This window comes from Myotis nattereri (assembly GCF_964212035.1).
Source record: "Myotis nattereri genome assembly, chromosome: 1".
In the NCBI taxonomy this organism is placed as follows: domain Eukaryota; kingdom Metazoa; phylum Chordata; class Mammalia; order Chiroptera; family Vespertilionidae; genus Myotis; species Myotis nattereri.
Window position 1 is genome coordinate 213,135,459 of NC_138075.1, and position 23,386 is coordinate 213,158,844.

A 23,386-nucleotide genomic window follows, 5' to 3' on the forward strand; every position below is an offset into this window, starting at 1 on the left:
AACCTGCTGATCCGCCCTGCTCTGTGTGTGACAGGGGGCGGTGCCCCAACTTCCCTATCGGCCCTACTCTGTGAGTGACATGGGGGAGCTCCCCAACCCCCTGATGGGCCCTGCTCTGTGCATGACAGGGCACAGAGCCCCAACCCCCCTGATTGGCCCTGCTCTGTGCATGACAGGGGGTGGCGCCGCAACCTCCCCATCTACCCTTCCTTGAGTGTGACAGGGGGCGGTGCCCCAACCCCCCAATCGTCCCTACCCTGATCGTGACTGAGGGTGGTATCACAACCTCCTGATCCGCCCTGCTCTGTGCATGACAGGGGGTGGCGCCCCAACTCCCCAATCGGCCCTGCTCTGAGCCTGACCAGGGGCTGCACCTAGGGATTGGGCCTGCCCTCTGCCACCCGGGAGCAGGACTAAGCCAGCAGGTCGTTATCTCCCGAGGGGTCCCAGACTGAGAGAGGGCACAGGCCGGGCTGAGGGACCCCCTTCCCCCCCGAGTGCACAAATTTTTGTGCACCGGGCCTCTAGTCCATTATAATATTTAATCCTCACCCAAGGCTATTTTTCCATTGATTTTTAGGGAGAGTAGAAGAGAGAGGGAAAGACACAAGAAATATTGGTGTGAGAGAAACACATCAATTGGTTGCCTACTGCACAAGCCCCGACCAGGGCCCAGGCTGGGGAGGAGCCTGCAACCAAGATACCTGCCCTTGACTGGAATTGAACCCTGGACCCTCCAGTCTGCAGGCAAACACTCTATCCACTGAGCCAAACCAGCTAAGGCTCCGTAATAATATTTAAAGATTATGATGTTTTTCTTCCCATTAGAAGAAAGTTGAAACTTGCAGAATCAGGTTAATTGTGAAAAGTAGAACTTAAGAGGGCAGAATATTAAATTAGGCCTACATTAACTGTATAATTTTTTAATGATAAAATTAAATTTGTTCATTTTTCAATATAGATCAAACACTAAGTTCTCACTCGGCATCATTTGGAAAATATATCAAAGCACAAAGAATAAAATCCCTTTTAGCATTTTGATAGGAAATTATCCAGATGTAAAAGCATTTATGCACCCATGTGCATGAGTCTATTATATGTTAAATTAATCTATCACACTATGGCATATTTTACATGTTTACCTGTGCCTTTAAGTATTTTCCTCTTTCAAGTGAAGTGCAGTGGGATCTTGGCCACATATCAGCAGCACTACGCATATCTCTGGGAAAGCTAATACACAGAGAAACCATACAGTGGGCACAATCCCCCATGTTCTCAGCATACCACAGGTCAGAATAGGCAGAGAGAATCTACAAGTGAATACTGCCAAATTGTCAGTTCTGTCTCTATATTGATGGTGTACAGAGGCCATCTAATTGACTGTATAATAATGGATGCATTGTGAATGAATAAATGTCTCTGTAAGAAAGGGGAGGTATGTGAAAACCAGTGGCAGAAATTATATTTTGTTCTTGGAGTCAGATCTGGTGAGCTAGTTCTTTGCTTAGCTACTAAAAGAGGGAAAAACTTTTCTCCAGAGAAAACTTGTCTTTTACCATCCCACAGATAACAGTAACATCATAAGTAGATATACTTAGGTTTGCTGGGATAGAAGATGCATTTTTCTCCATAATTTTGAATCCCATGAGCCTATATCACATGTGGAAGTCCTTGCAACATTGGCCAATTGCTGTGCTCCCTTTAATGCTACTGTAACTCTACCCTAGAAGGCTCAACTGCTGACCACCTACAGGGTCTTTCAGCGAAGCAAGTCTGGCATCAATGATGGTGAATAGCTCCCACACTAAGATGCCTTATGCCTTAGTCAGCTTGGGCTGCTATCACAAAATACCTTAGACTGAGTACCATAAACAGGAGCTTATTTCTCACAGTTTTGGAGGCTGGAAAGTCCAAGATCAAGATGCTCACAGATTCTGTCAGCGCTCTTCCTGGATTATAGAATGCTAGCTTCTCACTGGATCCTCACCTGGCAGAGAGAGGAAGCTGTGGTGTCTCTCTCTCTATTCTCATGGGGCACTAATCCCATCATGGGGGCTCTCCCCTCACACCCTCATCTAAATCTAATTACTTCCCAAAGCCCCAATTCCCAATACCACCATATTGAGGGGTAGAGCTTCATCCAATGTATGAATTTGTGGAGGACACAGTCATTTAGACCACAGCACCTAGGTCTAGGTGTTAAGGAATATTGTGAAAGATTATAATATATACAATGTACTAGTGTTTATTTATTCAAACATTTTCTCCTGAAATTATGATGCAAGCTCTATCAAAGTACCTTATGTGCTAAGACCTTTCTCATTGCATGGGATTTAATATATTATAAATATTCTTAAAAATTTAATATTACTTTGAAGGTAAACATGAGAGTATATACAAAGGGGATCAGATTGAGTAATAAGTTTGAGTCTATCTTTTTGAGGGCTCAAACTTATATGAAGAACTTGAAACTGAGATCTGAAGAGGAAATCTTAAATCTTACATTTAAAAAAAGGAGAAGCTAAAACAATAACCACATACTGCCTAAAAGTAAACAGGGAACAGAAGATAATGAAAATATAACCAATAATAATACATGAAACATAAAACTACAGTTAAGAGATTTAATTAAAACATAGCTTTGAAAATGATGATATCCTATGGCAGATTGTATCAAGGAAATGAATAGATGATAGTGATAAACAACTTTACAAACAAAATTAGGGGCATAAGTAGAATTTCAGTAGACTTTAAAAATAGCAAAAGGATATCTGACAACTTAATGCTGACCTTTACAAACTTAGCTGAAAAGAACAAATAATTAGAAAGATATAGGAAAATCTTTATTCAAAATATATAAAAACTGAATATTTAGATCTCTAAAAGATATGATAAATTAGTGCTCAAAATATTCATAAACAGAAATGTAAGAACCAAATAGTGTCACATGTGAGTTCTACAATATTTATTTAAATAATATTTTAAACAAATCATCCAGAGAAGAGAAAAAATAGATATGTGACTCATCTAATTCTATGGACCAGAAGAATCTTGATATTAAATCCAGACAGAAAATTACAGGTCAATACTATTTATGAATGTGTATTAAAACTTCTGAAGAACACTTTACAGATAAAATCTATCAGTTCATTAAAAAGAAAGACAATATATTGTGAGCACATTAAGCCCATATGAGGAATGCAGTGATGGTTTAATATTATATTAATAATACATTGACATAATAATCTCTAAAAGTCACTTTTGCACTAACTTTCAGAAGTTAATAATATTATTTTAATAAATAGGGCAAATATTTTATAAATTTCTACACTTATTTATTACTTTAAAATAAAATTTAAGTAATAGAAACAAGGGGTAAAGGCTTTAATCAGATAAAGAATGTCTATCCAAAACAAGTGGCCAACATTATTCCTACTGGCAATCATTAAGCATTATCTTCATGAATAGAAACAGAACATGGAGCCCGTAATAGCCTATTCTATGCAAAAGAAATTTCTTAGTCCATGCAAAAAAAACATGAATATGAGGAGAGAACCTTTGACTTACATAAAGAAAACTGTAAAAATATTCATTGATAGAATATTAGTAATTTTGCATTTCCATACTCCAGAAGTAAATTTAAAAATAATATTTTAAAATTAATAATTTTTTAGCAGAACATAAATCAAAAGATATACATAATTCTCATGAAAAAATTTAAAACATGCCTAAAAATATTAACTATATCACGACTTTAAGGGAATTATTTCTTTGAAAATTGATTGATAGCTTTAATAGAATTTAATTAAATTTCCAGAAAAATATTTGAAGAAATTGAAAGAAAATATATCTACATTTCTAATAGAGGAAAAGGGACTAAGTATAACAAAGACATACCTAAAATAAGTGATTTCCTCCCAGCTATTCAGACATTTATGAAACTATATTAATTAAACTCATGTGGCATTAGCCAGAGATAAACACATTAACCAATGAAGTAGAATGTGAGCCTAGAAAAAAACAGTGTACAGGCCTTGATGTATGGCCAAAGTAACATCATTTTTAATTGAGAAAGAAATGATCTATAAAATAAGGGTGATAAGACAATGGTGGTGGGTATTCAGCTGAGGTGTTAATCTGAGACTGCATTTTTTTTTTTTACCATACACAGTAGACATAGATAGAAATGAAAAAACAAAACAAAACAATTTCAGATGGATTAAAGATTTAAACCAGTATGGAGTTTCCTCAAAACACTAAAAATAGAACTCCTATTTGACCCTGTGATCCCACTTCTAGGAATATATCCCAAGAAAATAGAAACACCAATCAGAAAGGATATATGCACCCCAATGTTCATAGCAGCACAATTCACCATAGCTAATATTTGGAAACAGCCTAATTGCCCATTAGCAGATGACTGGATTAAAAAATGGTGTACATCTGCACAATGGAATACTAGGCTGTGATAAAAAAGAAGGAATTCTTACCATTTGCAACAGAATGGATGGAACTGGAGGGCATTATGCTCAGTGAAATAAGCCAGTCAGAGAAAGATAAATATCACATGATCTCACTCATTTGTGGAATATAATGAACAACATAAACTGATGAACAAAAACAGAACCAGAGACGGAGAAGCATCAATCAGACCATCAAGCCTCAGAGGGAAGGTAGGGGAGGGTGGGGGTAACCAAAGGACTTGTATGCATGCACATAAGCCTAACCAATGGACACAGACAACGGGGGGGGGGGGGGTGAGGGAATGAGTGGGGGTGGGCAAAGGGGGAATAAGGACACATATGTAATACCTTAATCAATAAAAAAGTAAAAAAACCTAAAAGCAAATGTGAAGGCAATATTAACTACCTTAATGACTATGTTCTTATAAAGTATAATATCCAAAGCCAAAAAAAGGATTTCATGAATAAACTAAAATACCAAAAGCTGCTTATTGAAATGAATTATAAAGAAAGTAAGCCAATCCACAAATCAGAGCAAGATATTTGAAAAATATTTGTGATCACTTTCAAGAATAGTTTTACTCAGTAAAAAAAAAAAGGAAAAATCAAGTATAAAAATAGGCAAAAAACAAGTATAGACATTTTAAAGAAACAAAAGAATAGATGTCTCTACAAAGAACTGAAGCCATCATTTTTGTTGATATTATGGAAATGCATACACATCACTATATGATACAATTTTATATTTACTAGGTAAGCAAAAAGTAAAATAGCTAACAATACCAAATTTTGGCAAGGGTGTGGATCAACAGAGGCTTTTATACATTCTAGTGAGATAAAAAATTGCTAAAAATCACTCTGGGAATATGCCTTTATCTTTTAAAATATGCAAAACCAAAATTTAGAAATTTCATTTCTAAGCATACACATATGTGCCAGGAAACATGGCAAAATGTTCAGAGTAAGAATCATTTATAATAACTAACTAGAAACAACAGAACTATCTCTAGACTGGAGGACAGATAAGTAAATCTGGCTATATCCATGTAATGCAGGAACTGGCACACTATGGCCCATGAGCCAAAGATGGCGAGCCTCCTGTTTTAATAAATCATATTATAATGAAACAGCCATACTTATTGGCTTATGTATTGTGTGTATGGCAGCTTCTCCTATATCACAGCAGAGTTCGATTTGCCCTACAAGCCAAATACATTTCCTATATATTTACTTACAGAAAAAGTTTGCTAAACCCTGGCCTAATGGAGTATTACACAAAAGTGAAAATGAAAGAACCATGAAACATCATGGATGATTTGAAGAAACATAATGATAACTAGAGAATTATACTATATTTTAATGAAGCTCTAATGAGGCAATATATTTTTAGGAATACAGACATATATTTATTATAAAACTAGAGGCCCATTGCGCGAAGATTCGTGCAATAGGCCGTCTTTCCCCTGGCTACCAGCACCAGCTTTCCTCTGGCACCCGGGACCCAGACCTTCACTCTGGCCACCACCTGCCATCTTTGCTCTGGACACGGTCTTCGCTGGGGCTGGAGCCTTCAGTCTTTGCTCCTCGCTCTGGAGGGAGTCTTCAGTCTCCAGCCCGAGCTGCTCCTGTAGCTCCTTCCGCCCCCCGCCCTCCCCCTCATAGCTTGATGGCTGCTTCGCCTGCAGACCTCGCCAAGGGGCTCCTGGGTTCCAGGGGGCCACCTTGCCTGCAGCCCAGCTTTCCGATCACGATCACGATCACGGGCCTCAGAGGAGCTTCAAAATGATGTCTGTTTTGTTTTATTTTTAATATATTATTGAGAAATGTTATTCTTGCAACTAGAATAACCTTTATTTTAGAGAAATTTTTAAGAAATTGGAAGGCAAACTCCAAAGTGCATAATATAAAGTAGCTTCCTGGTTTAAACATTTTTGAGAAAAGGGAAAGATAATCCTGATCAGATGGGCTTGCCCATGTGTGTCACTCTTCTGATTTTTTTCTTAGTTATGCATGCATTAAAGCAAACCCAAACAAAAAGCCTTAACATTTTGGAGTTGGAAGGAGCATGATACTATTCTGAATCTGTTTGTACTTCAGGCATTACAAAATATTTTCCACCATGTAGTGAGGATGTCCTTGCTTAATTCAAAATCCGCATTGCTTCTCCCATGTTTAATCCTTGTAACTTTTTTTCCCCCCAATTTGGATAGATCTCCTAGATCTATCAATGTCATCCTATACTTTTAAGACTGGCTCAGTTGGGTTGTAGACATCTCAGGTCCAAGGTCATGAACTCAGCGGTATAGGTCAGACTACCCAATTTAAATGGCTAATAAAGATATATTTCACTACTTGCAATATCATAAGCTTCTACACTGAGATGATATGATTTCAAAAGAAAATCTATTTTACAGTTAAGTTAGGATCTTTTTACCTTTTCTTTCTTTATTTTGATTTTTTAAAATTTTTCAAATGCAGTTGACATTCAATATTATATTCAGGTGTACCACATGGTGATAGACATTCACATAACTTACAAAGTGACCCTCCCAGTAACTCTAATACCTACCTGTCATTATAACCTTTGAAAGACCCTATTGGTTTTAAGGACCAGCTTGGAAAACATGACTCCAGTATACACTTCTGCCGGGGTCCAACCCCAGCGGGTCCAGGGGTCCCCAAAGGTGTGGATGGAGTCAGTGAAGAAGGAAGGACACGGAGACAGTGTTCAGTTGATCAGCAGCCTAGCCAGGATCTCCAGCCAGGATCTCCAGCCAAGTTCTGGTCTGGATCTCCAGAGAGGTTCTGGTTAGGATCTCCAGCCAGGTTCTGTGTCCATGTTGTCTTGCTAGGTTCTCCAGCCAGGTTCTCCAGGTTCTCCAGCCAGGTTCTGTAGCCAAGTTCCCTCGCTAGGTTCTCCAGCCAGGTTCCAGGTTCTCCAGGTTCCCTAGCCAGGTTCGGTCACCAGATTCTGTAGCCAGGTTCTTCAGCCAAGTTCAGTCACCAGGTTCTAGTCAGGTTCTCTTGCCAATTTCTGTAGTCCGGTTCAGTCCAGGATCTTTTGCCATGTTCTCTCGCTAGGTTCTGTCTCTAGGTTCTGAGGCCAGTTTCTGTCCAGGATCTTTTGCCATGTTCTCTCCAGCGAAGTTCTTCTGTCTCTAGAGAACGTTCTGTGTAGGTTCTGTGCCAATTTCTGTCTCTCTCCCCGTTCTGTCTTCTTACATCTGTATTTATACCAGTTGATTCCAATCCTATCAATCTCTATTTCAAAGGTTAGGGCGTTTCTTATCTCCATTCCAGGGAGTAAGGATTATGTAGCTTAAGCATGATTGTTCGTAGTTAAAGTGATTAATTACCCACCTGGAACTTAGTTAAGAGGTTTTATTCCCTCCCTAACTTCAGGGGAAAATCCCTACCTGGGTAAACAACCTTTCTCAGAGACCTTGGTTAAAACACATAGTGCCAAGAAGGTGAGCAAACATATTAAGAACAGTATGCCATATATGCCAGGTCCCTTGAAACAGCAAGCATGGACCGGCTCCCGGCACACTTCTCATTTTATAGATAAATAAACTGATCCTAGACAGGTTAAGCAATTTGTCTACAACGAGACATCATTATTGTTGCAGTTATGTTGATTTATTTCTCTCTTCAATCTCATGCATAATGTTGATAAGTTCATAATTATTTACTCTCATCTTATGCTTTACTAAAATGAGACCTATATTGGATAATGATGTTCCTGTATTAATCATCATTCTCCAGAGAAACCAAACCAATAGGAAATATCTAAGAGGATATATATTATAAGAGTTCAGCTATGCAATTACAGATGCCAAGAAGTCCCAAGATCTGCCATATGCAATCTGAAGAACCAGGGGACCTGGTGATCTAATTCAGTCTGAATCTAATGACCTGAGAACCAACGAGAGCCTATGGTGTAAGTCTGATTTTAAAGGCCTGAAAATTTGGGGGCTGATGGCATAAGTCCTGGTCTGAAAGCTGGAGACCCAGAAATGTCGATGTCCCATAGCAGAAGATGAATGCCTCTGCTCAAGCAAAGAGAACACTTTCACCCTTTTGTTCTATTTGAACGCTCAAAAGACTGGATGATGCCTTCCCACATTGAAGAAAGCAATCTTCTTTACTGATTAAAATGCTAATCTGCTCCAGAAACACTCTTATAAGACATATCTAGAATTTTAGTTTTTATCAGCAATCTTGGCATTCTTTAGGCCAGTCAAGTTGACATATAAAAATTAACCATCACAGTGCCCAAGACTATCCATTGAGTTTGAAGTGATCCGTGACGGAAAACTATGTTTTTAGAATGGTGTTTTCATGATGTTTTCACCTTAACACTGTACCACAGTACAGGCAGATTGATGGGGTGTGTGTCTGTGTGTGAGTGTGTGTGGGGTGGGGATTATTCTCCTTTATTCCAACATTTGAGCTTAGTATGTCATACTTGTTACTTTTCCCTAATCATGAGTTTTAAATGAATAGAAATCCCTACGCATCATTGGTTTCGCATTGACTATTACTTCTGCAACATGTGATATGAGATCCCTTACCCCTGTAGAAAAATGTCAAGAATTCCTAACCATTTTCAGGTTCTTGACACCTTTGTGATCCAACAACTGAAGCACTGTCATCACGTCAGCAATGCTGATCCTTTTCTTTCCTAACAGCATTGCAATTGTCACTTTCCTGAAAGACATCTTAGAAAATTCACATACTTGCCAAATGTTAGACAGAGCAACCTTAAAACCTGAATGTTGCTAAGGAGCACCATTCTAAACTACAGGAGTGGGCGAGATGCACCTCATGCACCTTAATAATAACTGTTCAGAGAGTTGTGTGTCTTGAGAAAACTGTTGAGGCTGGCAGAAGCTGGAGTTTAAAATGCTGAAAGCAGACTAGCTTCTTTTGATCAGGAAGGCTCTGCTGATGTTGCTTCAACAGAACAGTCAGGCGTGCACTTCAAATCCAGACTCAGAGGTATGCGACCTAGATTATTCCAACTAACGCTTATATGACAACTAATACTCTTACCTGTCTTCACACATATGCCATTAAATCCAACCAACAACCATATGTTGCTGGGATTTTATTTACCCTCCACAAAAATAAGGGTCCAGCAGACAATTTCATAGTCAAAGGGGAAAATGAGCAACTTGCACAGGTAGAACTAGATTTAAGAAAACCCACAAGAGATAGCGAAGGAACCCAGGTCATTGTCACTAGATCTGTAAGTGAAAAGATGGTTACCAGCACTCAGCAAGGATTGTCCTGTAGGAGAGAACATCCTGAAAAAAAATTCAGCATTGTCAATCTTCAGCCTGGCACAGAGAGAACCAAGGGCATGAGTATCGAACTTCTATTATTACCCTTTGCTGGTACCTGCTTCACTAAAGCCAAGTGAATGTCAGAAGGCCAAGATTTTTGGCTAGTTCATTCCATAATAATCAAATTCCTGAGGAATACAGCAGGTAGAGGGAGATGGAGCATAGATATGTACAGGGAAAATTGAGAACGCCCAGCATATTCACATTTTACAAAGGAAGTACATGAGCTTGCAGAAGTTAAATAACTTGTCTTAGATGAAAAAGTGTGTAGTTGGTGAGATGGAATTTAATTTATAATTTTCCAACACAAAGTTCCCTGTTTTTGATCCTATATGACCATTACAGCACTTCTCATTAAAAATGAATTTATTCATTCTACTTTTCCTTTTCTGCAACATAGACTTTTATTTTAGTTGAAGTCAAAGGAGTATAAAAACACATCTCAGAGTAATAAATGCATGTGCATATTTTAGCAGCACAACCTGAAGTTATTCTTTATCTCTTTCAACCAACCAGGCTTTTATCAGAGAACCTCAAATACATATACACACTCATACTTAGTGTAACTATAAAATATGTAAATCATGATAAATCCTAATACTTTAAAGAATATATTGTTAGCCAAGCTGACATGGCTCAGTGGTTGAGCATGACCTATGAACCAGGAGGTCGTGGTTGAATTCCTGGTCAGGGCACATGCCTGGGTTGTGGGCTCCATCCTCAGTGTGGGAAGTGCAGGAGGCAGTCAATCAATGATTCTCTCTGATCATTGATATTTCTATCTCCCTCTCCCTTCCTCTCTGAAATCAATAAAAATATTTAAAAAAATACATTGTTACACTTTTCAAAAAATTAGAGTATCTATAATAATAAAAGTATAATATGTTAATTAGACCAGATGCCCTTCTGGGTGTCCTTCCGGACAACCTTCCGGATGAAGCTGGGGCTGTGAGGGCTGAGGCCCTTGCACAAATTTCATGCATCAGGCCTCTAGTTTTTATAATAAAATTAGTTTCTACTTAAATATTCTCCCAAAAGGTATTTGTTAATTGTGTAAGCTAATATTCAGCCATCCACCTCTATTTGCAATCAATAATTACAGAAACTTTTATTCATGAGGCATATTATTCAATACTGTGAAACAAAAATTTAAGACATTTTTCTTATTGAAGGAGGATCTTGATGTGTCATATAGTTCTAAGTAGTGAATTGTACTTTACTTTTACTAGGATAGTTTCATAGCAATGTATTTGACTAAAGAAGCCAATAGTACCTTTCCACAAAGACATATTTTTGACACATGGATTGCCTTTCCCAAACCAGAATCAGAAAGCACTGTGTCTCTTATCTGCACAAGACTTTAAAATAAGGAGTCACTTAAAGTTGATGCTGACTTCTTAGGTGGATCCTCAAGATTTTGAAGAAATGCAGAGCAGCAGCCTCCTGATATGTAGGTTGCTAAGAGTTCAGTAGACTATAATCATGAGATAAAATTGAGGTTAATAAGTACTGGCAAATGAACCACTTTAAAAGCCAGAGAACTTTCTTTGTTTTATGTTAATCCTTACTCCAGGATAATTTTTCATTGATTTTTAGGGAGAATGGAAGAGAGAAGGAAAAACAGAGAGAAACATCAATGTGAGAGAAACACATTGATTGGTTGCCTCCTGCAAGAGCCCCGACCAGGGCCTGCGTCAGGGTGGAGCCTGCAACTAAGGTAGGTTCCCTTTACCAGAATCAAACTCGGGACCCTTCAGTCCACAAGCGGACACTCTATCCACTGAGCCAAACCAGCTAGGGTGCAGAGAACTTTTTATTGTTGCAGATTAGACTTAAATTGGCAAATGAAATATGTAAATATCAACACTGTGCTAACATGGCACTCTTATTCTTCTCACCTCTGCATCTAGACCAGTGGTTCTCAACCTTCCTAATGCTGCGACCCTTTAATACAGTTTCTCATGTTGTAGTGACCCCCAATTTCACTGTTACAAATTGAACATAATTAAAGCATAGTGATTAATCACAAAAACAATATGTAATTATATATGTGTTTTCCGATGGTCTTAGGCCACCCCTGTGAAAGGGTTGATTGACCCCCAAAGGGGTCGTGACCCACAGGTTGAGAACCCCTGATCTAGAGGCACATGAGCCTTTTGACTCATAGCAAATCAAATGTCACAAAGATAATAAACTTTGGGCATAGTCGTTGAGCATCTGATCAAGAAATAGATACTTAAATTATTTAATATCTGAAATATTTCTCAACATAGTCCTTCCACATCATGTATTTTAGAAATCTAGACAAATTAATTTTATACAATAAAAACCTATAATCACAATATAAATCAAATAACAATGACCTAGTCCCTTCCTTGTAAGTGTTAGTTATTTGGTCACTTTCTATCCACACAAAATCATAAGGAGGGAGCAGGGTGTGTAATTTGTAGCTGTTTGACTTACAGATTGTTTTTATTAGTATTAATCCTCAGGAGTTCTTGGAGTTGGGATTTCTTATTAACTCGGTGTTAGTACTAATGCTCCTGTAGTAACTTCCATTCTAAGTAAGCCAACAAACAGAGCCAGATGAGAACCAGCTTCTTTGTTATAAAGGACACAATAAATACTTTTTCATGACTGGGCAGCAGGAGACCTTGGGTCTCAGGAGGCAGATGCTGCCTTCCACTCTGTGAATGGAGGAAACACACATGTCTCAGCTACATCCATTCTACTTACCTAATTAATACTGTATCCCAACAACGAAAGGAGGTTCGGCTGCTTGTCTCAATGAAATCCAAACTCATGAGCAGGGGCTGTAGCAAAAGGAAAGAGTTTTATTCAGGAGCCACAGGACCTGGGAGAATGGGGGACCCCCATCTCAAAGTCCAATCCCTCTTTCTGCTTCCTCCTCCTCCCTTTTTTTCTATCCATCATATTTTTATCAATCAGTTTTCTATCAATCAATTTTTCCTATCAATAATATTGATGTGCTAAGTGTAAGCACCCTGCAGTCATCTTGACCAATGGGGGAGACTCCCAAGCACTCTGACTGACTGTGGTAACAGTACCACCTGTTGGAATGCTCAAGAATCTGGAGAAATAAAAAAGTTCAAGACTTAAAGGAAATATTTTAGACATCAAGGTGCAGTAAATAACAAGCCATTATAAACATTTCTTCGTGGAATGACTAGTTTTACTGAGTTCTCAATTATTTGCCACTCTGAAGTTTGACCAATCTAGCAATGTTTTATGGTAACACTAAGTTCCTGAAATGACTGTACATAAGTTCATAAGCAGCCTGTTGTTGTTAACGTAATAACTATAGGTATTGTCTTATGTGAAACAATCTCAGTTTACACCCCTTTTTCTAGGATAATATTTAATTACATCATCCTTTATTCTGAAAAAGGTTCCTGTGTAGATAAATCACAAAGCCATCCTAATTACTGGGTGTCTTAGAAAATAGATAGAAATTCTTTTTATTTTATTTTAAAGAAGGAACTAAACTTTAGAAAGATACATTTGTTTTCATTGTGTACTTTATTATGTCCAATAAAATTCCATTTACATGGCCAATATATGTAAATATGGTGATTATAAAAAAAAATGGTATAAGAATCTTAGGTATGGTCATTATCTACATAATTATATAATCTACTTGCCATTTGATATGTATTTTTTGAAATGAATAATACCCAGAATCAAAACAATGCCAATAAAATTAAAAAGCAAAAGTACATAAGAGACATTATAAAGTACTGAATAATTTTCATTTTTTGTCTTTATAAAGAATGCAGCCTGGGTGGCCCAGCTGGTGTGGTTCAGTGGCTGAGAGTCAACCTATGGTCATGGCTTGATTCCTGATCAGGGCACATGCCTGGGTTGTGGGCTGGATCCCTATTGGGGTCATGCAGGAGATGCCAATTAATAATTTTCTCTCATCCCTGATGTTTCTATCTCTCTCTCTCCCCCATCTCCAGTTCCTCTCAGAAATCTACACTAATAAAAGGCAAACATGCAAATTGACTGCACCTTCACTATGCCTTAAGCCATGCCCACCAGCCGATCAGAGTGACTATATGCAAATTAACCCAACCAATATGGCGGCTGGCAACCACAGAGTTGGAGCAAGCAGGAGCCTTGGTAGCCCCAATGATGGAGGAAGTCAACTTCCTGCCTGCTGCATCTGGCTCTGAGCTCCACTCAAAGCAACAAAGTTTCAATTATAGAAGGTAAATAAACCCCAGATACCTGCTTTCAGATGGCTGTGGCCACGGAGCTGGAGCAAGCAGGAACCTTGGGTTGACCCTGGCGATGGAGGAAACCAAGCTTCCCTCCCACCCGCCTTGGCCAGCTCTGAGCTCCTCTCAAGGCTACAAACTTTCAATTATATCAATTATAGAAGGTAAATAAATCCCAGAAAAAAAAAAAAAAAGTAGAGGCTGGGAGCTTCTGCTGCCAGGGGGCTTGGCCAGCCTGAAAATGGCCCTCAGCCCCTCACCCAGACTGGCCAGGCACCCCAGTGGGAACCCCCCACCCTAAAAGGGTGTGGCCAGCAATAGCCATCAGCCCCTCACCCAAGCTGGCCAAACCTCCATGGGGTGAGGGTCCCCACTTGGGGGGGAGGTGCTTGACCAGCCTGCAAATAGCCATCAGCCCCTCACCCAGGCTGGCCAGGCACCCCAGTGAGGACCACCACCCTGAAGGGGGTATGACCAGCCTGCAAACACCCATCAGGTCCTCAGCCAGGCTGGCCAGGCACCCCAGCGGGACCCCCACATTGATCTGGGACACCCTTCAGGGCAAACCAGCCGGCCCCCACCCATGCACCAGGCTTCTATCCTATATAATAAAAGGGTAATATGCAAACTGACCCTAACAGCAGAACAACTGGGAATGAGTGTTCACTATGACACACACTGACCACCAGGAGGCAGATGCTCAATGCAGGAGCTGCCCCCTGGTAATCAGTGCGCTCCCACAGGGGGAGCTCTGCTCAGCCACAAGACAGGCTGATGGCTGCCAGTACAGCGGTGGTGGTGGGAGCCTTTCCTGCCTCCTCAGCAGCGCTATGGATGTCCGATTGCAGCTTAGGCCTGCTCCCCGCTGGCAAGTGGACATCCCCCGAGGGCTCCCAGGCTGCCAGAGGGATGTCTGATTGCTAGCTTAGGCCCAATCCCCCGGGGAGCATGCCTAAGCCAGCAGGTGGTCATCCCCAAGGGGTCCCAGACTGCGAGAGGACACAGGCCGGGTTGAGGGACCCCCCGCCCTGAGTGCAAAAATTTTTGTACACTGGGCCTTTAGTCAATAATAAAAATATATATATATATTAAAAAAGAATGCAGCCCTAAACAGTGGATAGAGTGTCAGCCTGCAGATTGAAAGGTCCTGGGTTGGATTCTGGCCAAGGGCACATGCCTGGGCTGGGGCTCTATCCCCAGTGTGGGGCATGCAGAAGGCTAATCAATAATTCTTTCTTATCATTTATGTTTCTGTCTATCTCTCCCTGTCCCTTTCTCTCTGAAATCAATTTAAAAAAAAAGAAAGAAAAAGAATGCATTTTCTTGATGTTGGCAGATTTAAAAAATATATTATCTGAATCAACAACATAATTTAGTTTCTCAAATAATATCATTTTCTTGGCATTAATTTTAAAATTGCCAGCCTAATCTTGTATGCTACTGACTAAAAATTGAATTGCTTAAAAATATTTAATTTCAAACATGGCCTATTTTTTTTTATCTCTAAGTCTTTCATTTAAACATAGTATTTAGGTCTTTAGAGCTATCAAGTATATATAAAAATTTCTAAACATGACATTAAAAAGGTGACTTCTGATTATTATAGTTGCCAAGAAATATATTTCCAAATATAGTCATTTTATCAAAAATTCTAGTTAAATCTAATTTATAGGATTTCAAGCAAAACCCTTTTAATAGGCATAGCTTTTCCTTAATTCAGATAATAAAGGCCAAACTTTTATGAATGTTACATTTTGAAAGAGAATTAATTTTATTCAAAAATTATTTAAAATAATTTAAACTTGCCACCTATATTCATGACCTTAAAGTTGTTTTTAACAGCTAGTCCAAAGTGACTTTGGAATTTACTACTCCAGAATAAAATAAGAAATTAATGAGATTAAATTCCATCAAAAGAATTAATGAGTATACCGAAAGAGAATACTTATAGAAGTAAAAAAGGAAAAGCATATATTGAACATATGAGGTAAATCAGAACTGAAGTTTTTGAAAAAGCAATTAGAAAGACTAGATTATTAATAACTCACTGTGGGAAGACCATAGTACTTAATACAAGATAACATGTGCTCACTGTTGCAGAGTCTTATTTAATTATTAAGAATTATACATACACATGAATGTATATATATATATATATATATATATATATATATACATTCTCCCTTTGTAACAGAGTTCTCTGCAGAAAGACTTCAAAAATTGAAATTCACAACAATTTAAATCAATTAAGCATTTCAAAAATAATCTTTGTAGTATGTACTAAGCAAAAACTAAAATGGGGTGCCTGCTTTTTGGTGTTTTGGGAAATCAATGGCATTCCATGGATTTAATTTTGTCATTCAGGTATTTTGCTTGGAAGAGACTGTACTCAGCATTACGTCATGTTAATCTTTGCACTTGCGTAGACTCTTCATGCTGACTTAGATTTTACCATAGATATAGTGAATAGACTTGTAGTTCATCAGTTACAGTATACTTTGGCTCATTGATCAAATTGAACGTTTGGCAAAAGAAAAACATAAGAAAACTGAAGAAATGCATGCAATGAATAGTATATGAAAGACATAAAAAGCATTGCTCAATGTATAAAATAAATTCCCAAACACACCAAGTGATATTAATCTTTATAGAGTCTGATGGAGCTTGGATGATATAGTAAAATAATACCATGAATAGTTATGATTTTTTTTTGTAATGGAGAATATGAGTCTTCTAGAATGTAAACTGACCAGGTTATAATAGAAACTTTTATTGGCAATTGAATTTACCATCCACAAGAATATAGTAAATAGGTTCTTATAAAGCATCTGCATTATATTTTCTGCTGCCACAAAATCATGTAGGAATAGCTTTATAAATTATTTTCAAAGGAGACTTGATAAACTGTCTACATAAATGAAACAACTTGATGGATATTAGATGACTAATTTTTTAGTTTTAATAATTAATGATTATATTTAAGAATGAGTTATATTTTAAAGATATTAAATAGGTATGAATGAAGAACTTTATTGAAGCTATTTAAAACTAATCCAGCAGGAAGAGTAAGAAGTATACAAGAGTAAAGACAAAAAAATTGGTCCAGAAGTGAAATGGTTAAAGCTGTCTAATGGATTCATGGAGTTTTGTTGTATTATTTTTATATATGTTGAACATTTTTCATAATATCAATGTTTCCACAATAAAGATAAATATCTCCTCATAATTGTAAATACCTATACAAATACTTGTACATGAATGTTCATAGCAGCATTATTTATGGTCAGAAAAACTAGAAATAATTCAAATGCTCCTGAACAGGATAAACAAAATGTACCATATCCATATAACTAAATAGTACTTAGAAGTAAAAAAAACAAACAAATAAACAAAAAGTCCCCCTCTCTTCTAATACACACAATAGCATAAACATTTTAAAATCATGTTAAATGAGAGGAATCTGAAACTATAGACTGTTTAGTGTTATTTTATTTATATAAATTTTTAGAAAATTAATAACTATAGAAACCAGATCTATTTTTTTCAAGGTGGAGTGATGGGGATTGGATTGATTGCAAAATAGCATGAGAGTGCTTTATGAAATGATGGAGGTGTTATAACACTATGTTATCATTGTTGCATGATTATAAAATTTATAAGAATTAGCAGACTGTACACTAACTAGTAGAGTAGGTAAATATTATGTTGTATAAAATATAACAAGCAGTTTTTTAAAGAAAAATTCAAAAAATATTTTTCCTAAATTAAACAGTTTATATGTGTTAATTACAAATTTAGAGATGAAAATTAGCAAAAATATGTATGGTTATCCATAATATTTTTGATATTTCATGTCATGGTAGAGAAGTGTATGTTTCACACAAGGAAACTTATGAATGTAGAAGAGGTAGTTACTGTCACATATTGCAGCCATCTATGGCTAATGTTTACTGAGCGAAATCTGTAGGAGAGCTACAGCATTAGACATTTTCCATGTATTATTTAATCCAATATGAGGTTATCAGTATCATGTCCTTTATTTTTACAGATGAAGAGCTGGGGTAAGAGAGATTAAATAACCTGTTCTAAGTCAACCAACTGGGAAATGGAAGAGATGGGATTCATACTCTGACCCAACTAGTTCCAGATCAATATTATCCACTATAGAGTTCCTTTGATGTCCTAAGAGTGTAGGGGCTTACCAAAAATGCTACCCCTAATTAGTGGAATTCCAACTGTTAGATCTAGTCACAGCTCTGCAGGAGCTTACAATGTACATGGAAAGAAGGAACCTGTGTGTTCAGTTTCACTCCTAATAAACTTTGAACAGAATGAATTTCCCTCCCTCCCCAGAAGACTGATAATTACCTCAGACTGTCACTTTTTCTAAATGTGGAATGACAGGACAGACTCAGTAAAAATACCGTATTTATTCTCAGGGTGTTCACCCTTTTAGGAATGCTATGATATGCAAAAACAGACCTAGTCTAAAACTAGTCACATGTAATCATTCCACAGGCTTAAGATAACATGCCTCCCTGTTGTCTCTACCAAGTTGTGTTTTTCTTTAATGCCAAATTCTTTTCTGAAGTATTAACAAATCTTTGATATATTCTTTGATATAATAGAGCAAATGAATAACTTAAGAAAGTAGATCCCTCTCCCCTCCCCGCCAGAGGCATAGTGAGGAAGGTTACAAAAAGTTTTCTAATCTGGTCTACTGATCTCAGTTATGGTCAAAAGCTTAGTACCAATGGTCCCGCAAAGTGAGGTTGGGTAGAACGGCAGGAGAGAAGAGATTCCTCGTCCAGAAACTTTTGGTTTTCTGTTTGTTTTTGTTTTTAGAGACAAAACTCATTCAAAGGAAACACAGAATTCCGTGATTGCCACCTGGTTGAGAGAAAAGTGCAACTTTGATACGTTTCCCCGTACTCTCGTGGGTATTTCGTGGTATCTGTATCTAAAGATAGCGCGCACGATACTTTTCATTTGCCACTTCAGATCCTCTCTCTGCTCTTTTTCATTTTGCTCTGATCCCAGGAGATTGTCCTGTAGTCACTGTGTCAGCGGTCCCATTTCACTGTAGCCTCTGGCGAGATTCAACAAATGAGAAGTAGCTTCGGGGAGGACAGAGTTAGGGGGCTAAGAGTTGACTATGTCCCTTGGAGACCATTGCTGATTCCTCACACAGTCAACCTATTGATGCTTCAGTCCTTACAACCCTCTGAACCCTCATGCCTAGATGTGGTAAGCATCACACCTCCCACTGTGACTGGCTGCTAGCGCCTGCCTCACTACTTACTGGCTTCTTTTTCCTTTTTTTAAAAAAATTAATATGTTTTTATTGATTTCAGAGAGGAAGGCTGAGGGAGAGATAGAAACATCAATGATGAGAAAGAATCATTGATTGGCTGTCCCCTGCATGCCCCACACTGGGGATCAAGCCCACAAGCTGGGCATGTACCCTGAGCAAGAATAGAACTGTGACCTCTTGGTTCATAGGTGGATACTTAATCACTGACCCATGCCAGTTGAGCCTTATTGGTTTCTTTGAATTGTTTACACATATTTGTACAGAGTTTTCTTATCACTTTCCTTAAATTTCCTAGGTTAAATATGCCACTTCTTTTTAAAGACATCTTGAACGATACTAATATAAAAAGCCAGCATAATTTCCTAGTTAGGAATTTTTTACAAAACAGTGCTCCTGCTTTTAATCCTTCACCTATCCCAATATTGGTGGAATATTGTTGCCAGTTTGATGAACAATTTTGCCACTTTCCTGTTAAACAAGATCCACTAGTATTTTTGTTTGTTTGATTGCTTGCTGGTTTGTGTTTAAACTTACATATTCTGGCTTATGACAGTATTTGGTGAGTCTTTTTGCCTCTAGGATAAAATACTAAAGTACTTAAGCATTCAGCTTTCTTTAATTCCAGTTTTCTTTTACATTCTTATCCAGTCTCTGTCCTCTATATTCTACCCATAGTGGTTAGCAATTGTTCCAAAATATGTCCAATTTCATTCAACTCCATTTGAGTCAATTCAGCACAATTTAAGTAATGCCACATTTCTTAAGTGTTGCTAATTTCCAAAAGTATTTTCTAGCTCCTGAGCTCTGGACGAAAAGGGGCTAGATGGAAGTTGAAAAGATTAGAACAGATACAATCCTATATAATAAAAGTCCAGGACCATAAGCATAACGACCGGAATGACCACTCGACCAGTCGCCATGGGGTACATTGACCACTTCTCAGTCCTTCCCCATCAGGCTCCAATCACAGCATGGCGAATGGGGAACCACGGTGAACAGGGGGTGGTGGTGGGGCGGGACTGGCGACTGTTGAGCAGCGGTGGGTGGCAAGTGTCGAGGAGTGTTGCAGAGCATCGTGGGGTGGAGAGCATCGAGAGGCGTCGCAGGGCAGTGGCGGGGAGAGTTGCGTTATGGAGTGTCATGGGGCAGCGGTGGAGAGCGTCGTAGAGCATTGTGGAGCGTCATGGGGCGGCCGACATGGCCCTGATCGCAGGCTAGGCCTAGGGACCCTACTCGTACACGATTTCGCGTGCTGGACCTCTAGTATAACATAAAACCAAGCCCCACAAAAGGTGTCACTGACCACTCTGTACACCCCTGTAGAATACATGGATGCATTTAAAAAGAAAAGCCTAAATGCATTTGATAAACTGAGTCCCTGATCATGAGGAATAAATTGTGAAATCTTTTTGGGGGAACATAAAAGAAAATATATACAAATGTACAGTTTGAATGCATTTCTTATCAGTGTATTGGTTTCATGCTCTCTGAATACCTTGCAGGAAATTTTTCATCTTCACCTTGTCTCTGGCTTAGAGGAAAAAAATAGGCCCACCATGCATCAGTATCACCCATCCATCTACTCATGTATCCATCCCTCCACTGTCCAGTCATTACAAGAGTCTTTGCCCAGCACTAGCACTAGTTTCATAAGTTTTTTCAAGGTGTGAAATATGAAAATATGCCCAGATATACTTAATTCAGGAACGATTTATCTGATGTTTGTAAACTGATACCCTCTAACCACCATCAAGAATCTGTAAACTTAATAAAAAAAAAGAATGTATAAACTTATACTCGGTTAGGGGTAGGGAACTCTATACTCAAATAATTTTTCAATCTTGATGATAAGCTACAACAATTAACTGAAGTGTATTCTGAATTGCCTGGCTTACGACTATATTAATAAGCTATTGCTGTGTAATAAAGAATAATGACATCATAACTCAGTGGCATTCAAAATTAAACATGTATTTCTTACCTGTCGACGGGTCAGCTAGAGCAGCTTTGTTCCACTTGTGTTCATGCTGGGTCCCAAGGTGAAAGGGCACCTGCTGATGAATGCAAGGCAGAAGCGAAGCAGGGCAAGTACAATATTAAAAGCCCCTTGAAGATTCTGCTTATATCACCTCCGCTAACATCCGTTTGTCCAAAGCTTGTTAGATGTCCAAGCTCAAAGCCAGGAGTCATGGATGTGCACTCAGCCTCTGAGAGTGACTGAGAACTTATAAGGCACAGGATCTGGTGGGGATATAATTACTACTGCCAATTAGTCTCTCACAGCGCAGTGATGGTGATGCAAACATTTGAATTTGTTTTGGTGAGTGATTGTGTTCCAGCAAATTGACAAGGTCATAGTATAAACGGTTTCATAGATTAAGTGGATAAGAGTAGTATGATTCATGATTCATCAGATAGCATACTCTACTCTGTCCTGTCAGACAGAGGTGAGTTCAATATCACCGGTCTAAAATGATCCCACCTTTGCAATTTCCTACTCATAGCAATCAATACTGCAAAACTGATCAATAATAAATCTGTAGTGAAAAATGACTAGTTATTTTTTAGGGTCCAGTAGTAATCAGAATGAGTAGCCCTTGAATGCAACCCAGGTATGAACAACAGTAGAAAGATAAATATTTGTCAAATAAAACACTAGAGAATTACAGGGTTATCCAATGAAACCTCACTAAAATTGCCATTTTTAGCATACTACAACGGTACTTTTTATAAAGATTGTGTCTGATTATCCTACCAAAGTAATTATGAAATTACCAATGCATTTTTAAGATTTATTTAAAGTATTGTTTTTTGCATGAGTGTCGTTGGGATCAAAACCTATAAACAGACATATATGAAGCCAGATTTCAGTTTAAATCTCTCTCTTAAGCCTGACATTGATGATTGACTTCCAATATCACATCATTACAAGTTATATTCATTAGGTGAAGTGTCCGTTTTCCAAGTCTTTGCCAGTGTAAATTACCAAGTATTTCACCAGTAGCTAACATAGTTTGCCGCTTGTTGGCCTCCTCAGTTCCTTCATCTCCCTGAAGCCATTGCGTTGAGGTTGTGTTTATATTGCAACACTCCAGGTCTAGAGATCAACCTGTGTCTGTTACACATTATCATTTTAATGCCACACAATCGCCATCCCCTAATCAGGTGGGATGGAACAGTATACACTGACGAAGATTGTGATGCTCCAGATCCGTGCTTTCGCTGAGATTTACTTGTGATTTGAGCTAGGTAGGCTTGCTCTCACTTGGTTACGGGTTGCTAAGAGCTCAAACACTGGTAGGCCATCTTCGCTTCCGGCTGCAGCAACTTCCTTCGTTCAGCTCCAAGCTTCTCTGTACTCATCCAGCAGTTTAGAGCAGGTTCTTTTCCAAAGGCAGAGATACAAGAGCAACTGAGTGGAAATACATGAGTCACCGAGGCCTATATTCAGAACTGTCACGCTGTACTTTTGTCATATTCTACTGAAGAACAAGTCACACAGCAAAGAGTGTAGGTAGGAGTGGGATTAAAACTGTGGGAAGGACCATCTCAATTTGTATTTAGTCAGTTTTAAAATTCTGTATGTTCTATAAGCATAAGGTGCTTCTCACTTGTTTTTTATTTACATAATTCTGGAGCAGTAAGTGCAAATGATTCAATCAAGTACCTATTGATCTCCAGGGATTTCTTTGTCCTTTTATTTATTTTTAACTTGAAAAGGAGTTCACATATTACTCATGCTTGAGAATCTCTGTCTTTTGATTAGAGGCTGCTTTAAGAATACAGAGGGTGGTACAGGGTAAATGTAACTTCAAACCATTAATTTGTGACACTGTCCTGGATAACAAAACATATTGAAACAGGAATTTTTGGAGGTGAAAAAGGCAGGTTTTAGAAGATTTTAGAAATTAAGAGGTCCGTGGAAGAAGCACAGGGCCGAAGAGCAGCAGAAGGTATATTTCTGTAGAATAGGGAAGATGAAAAGCTGCAAGGACATTTCCACAGAATGAGGGAGCTGGG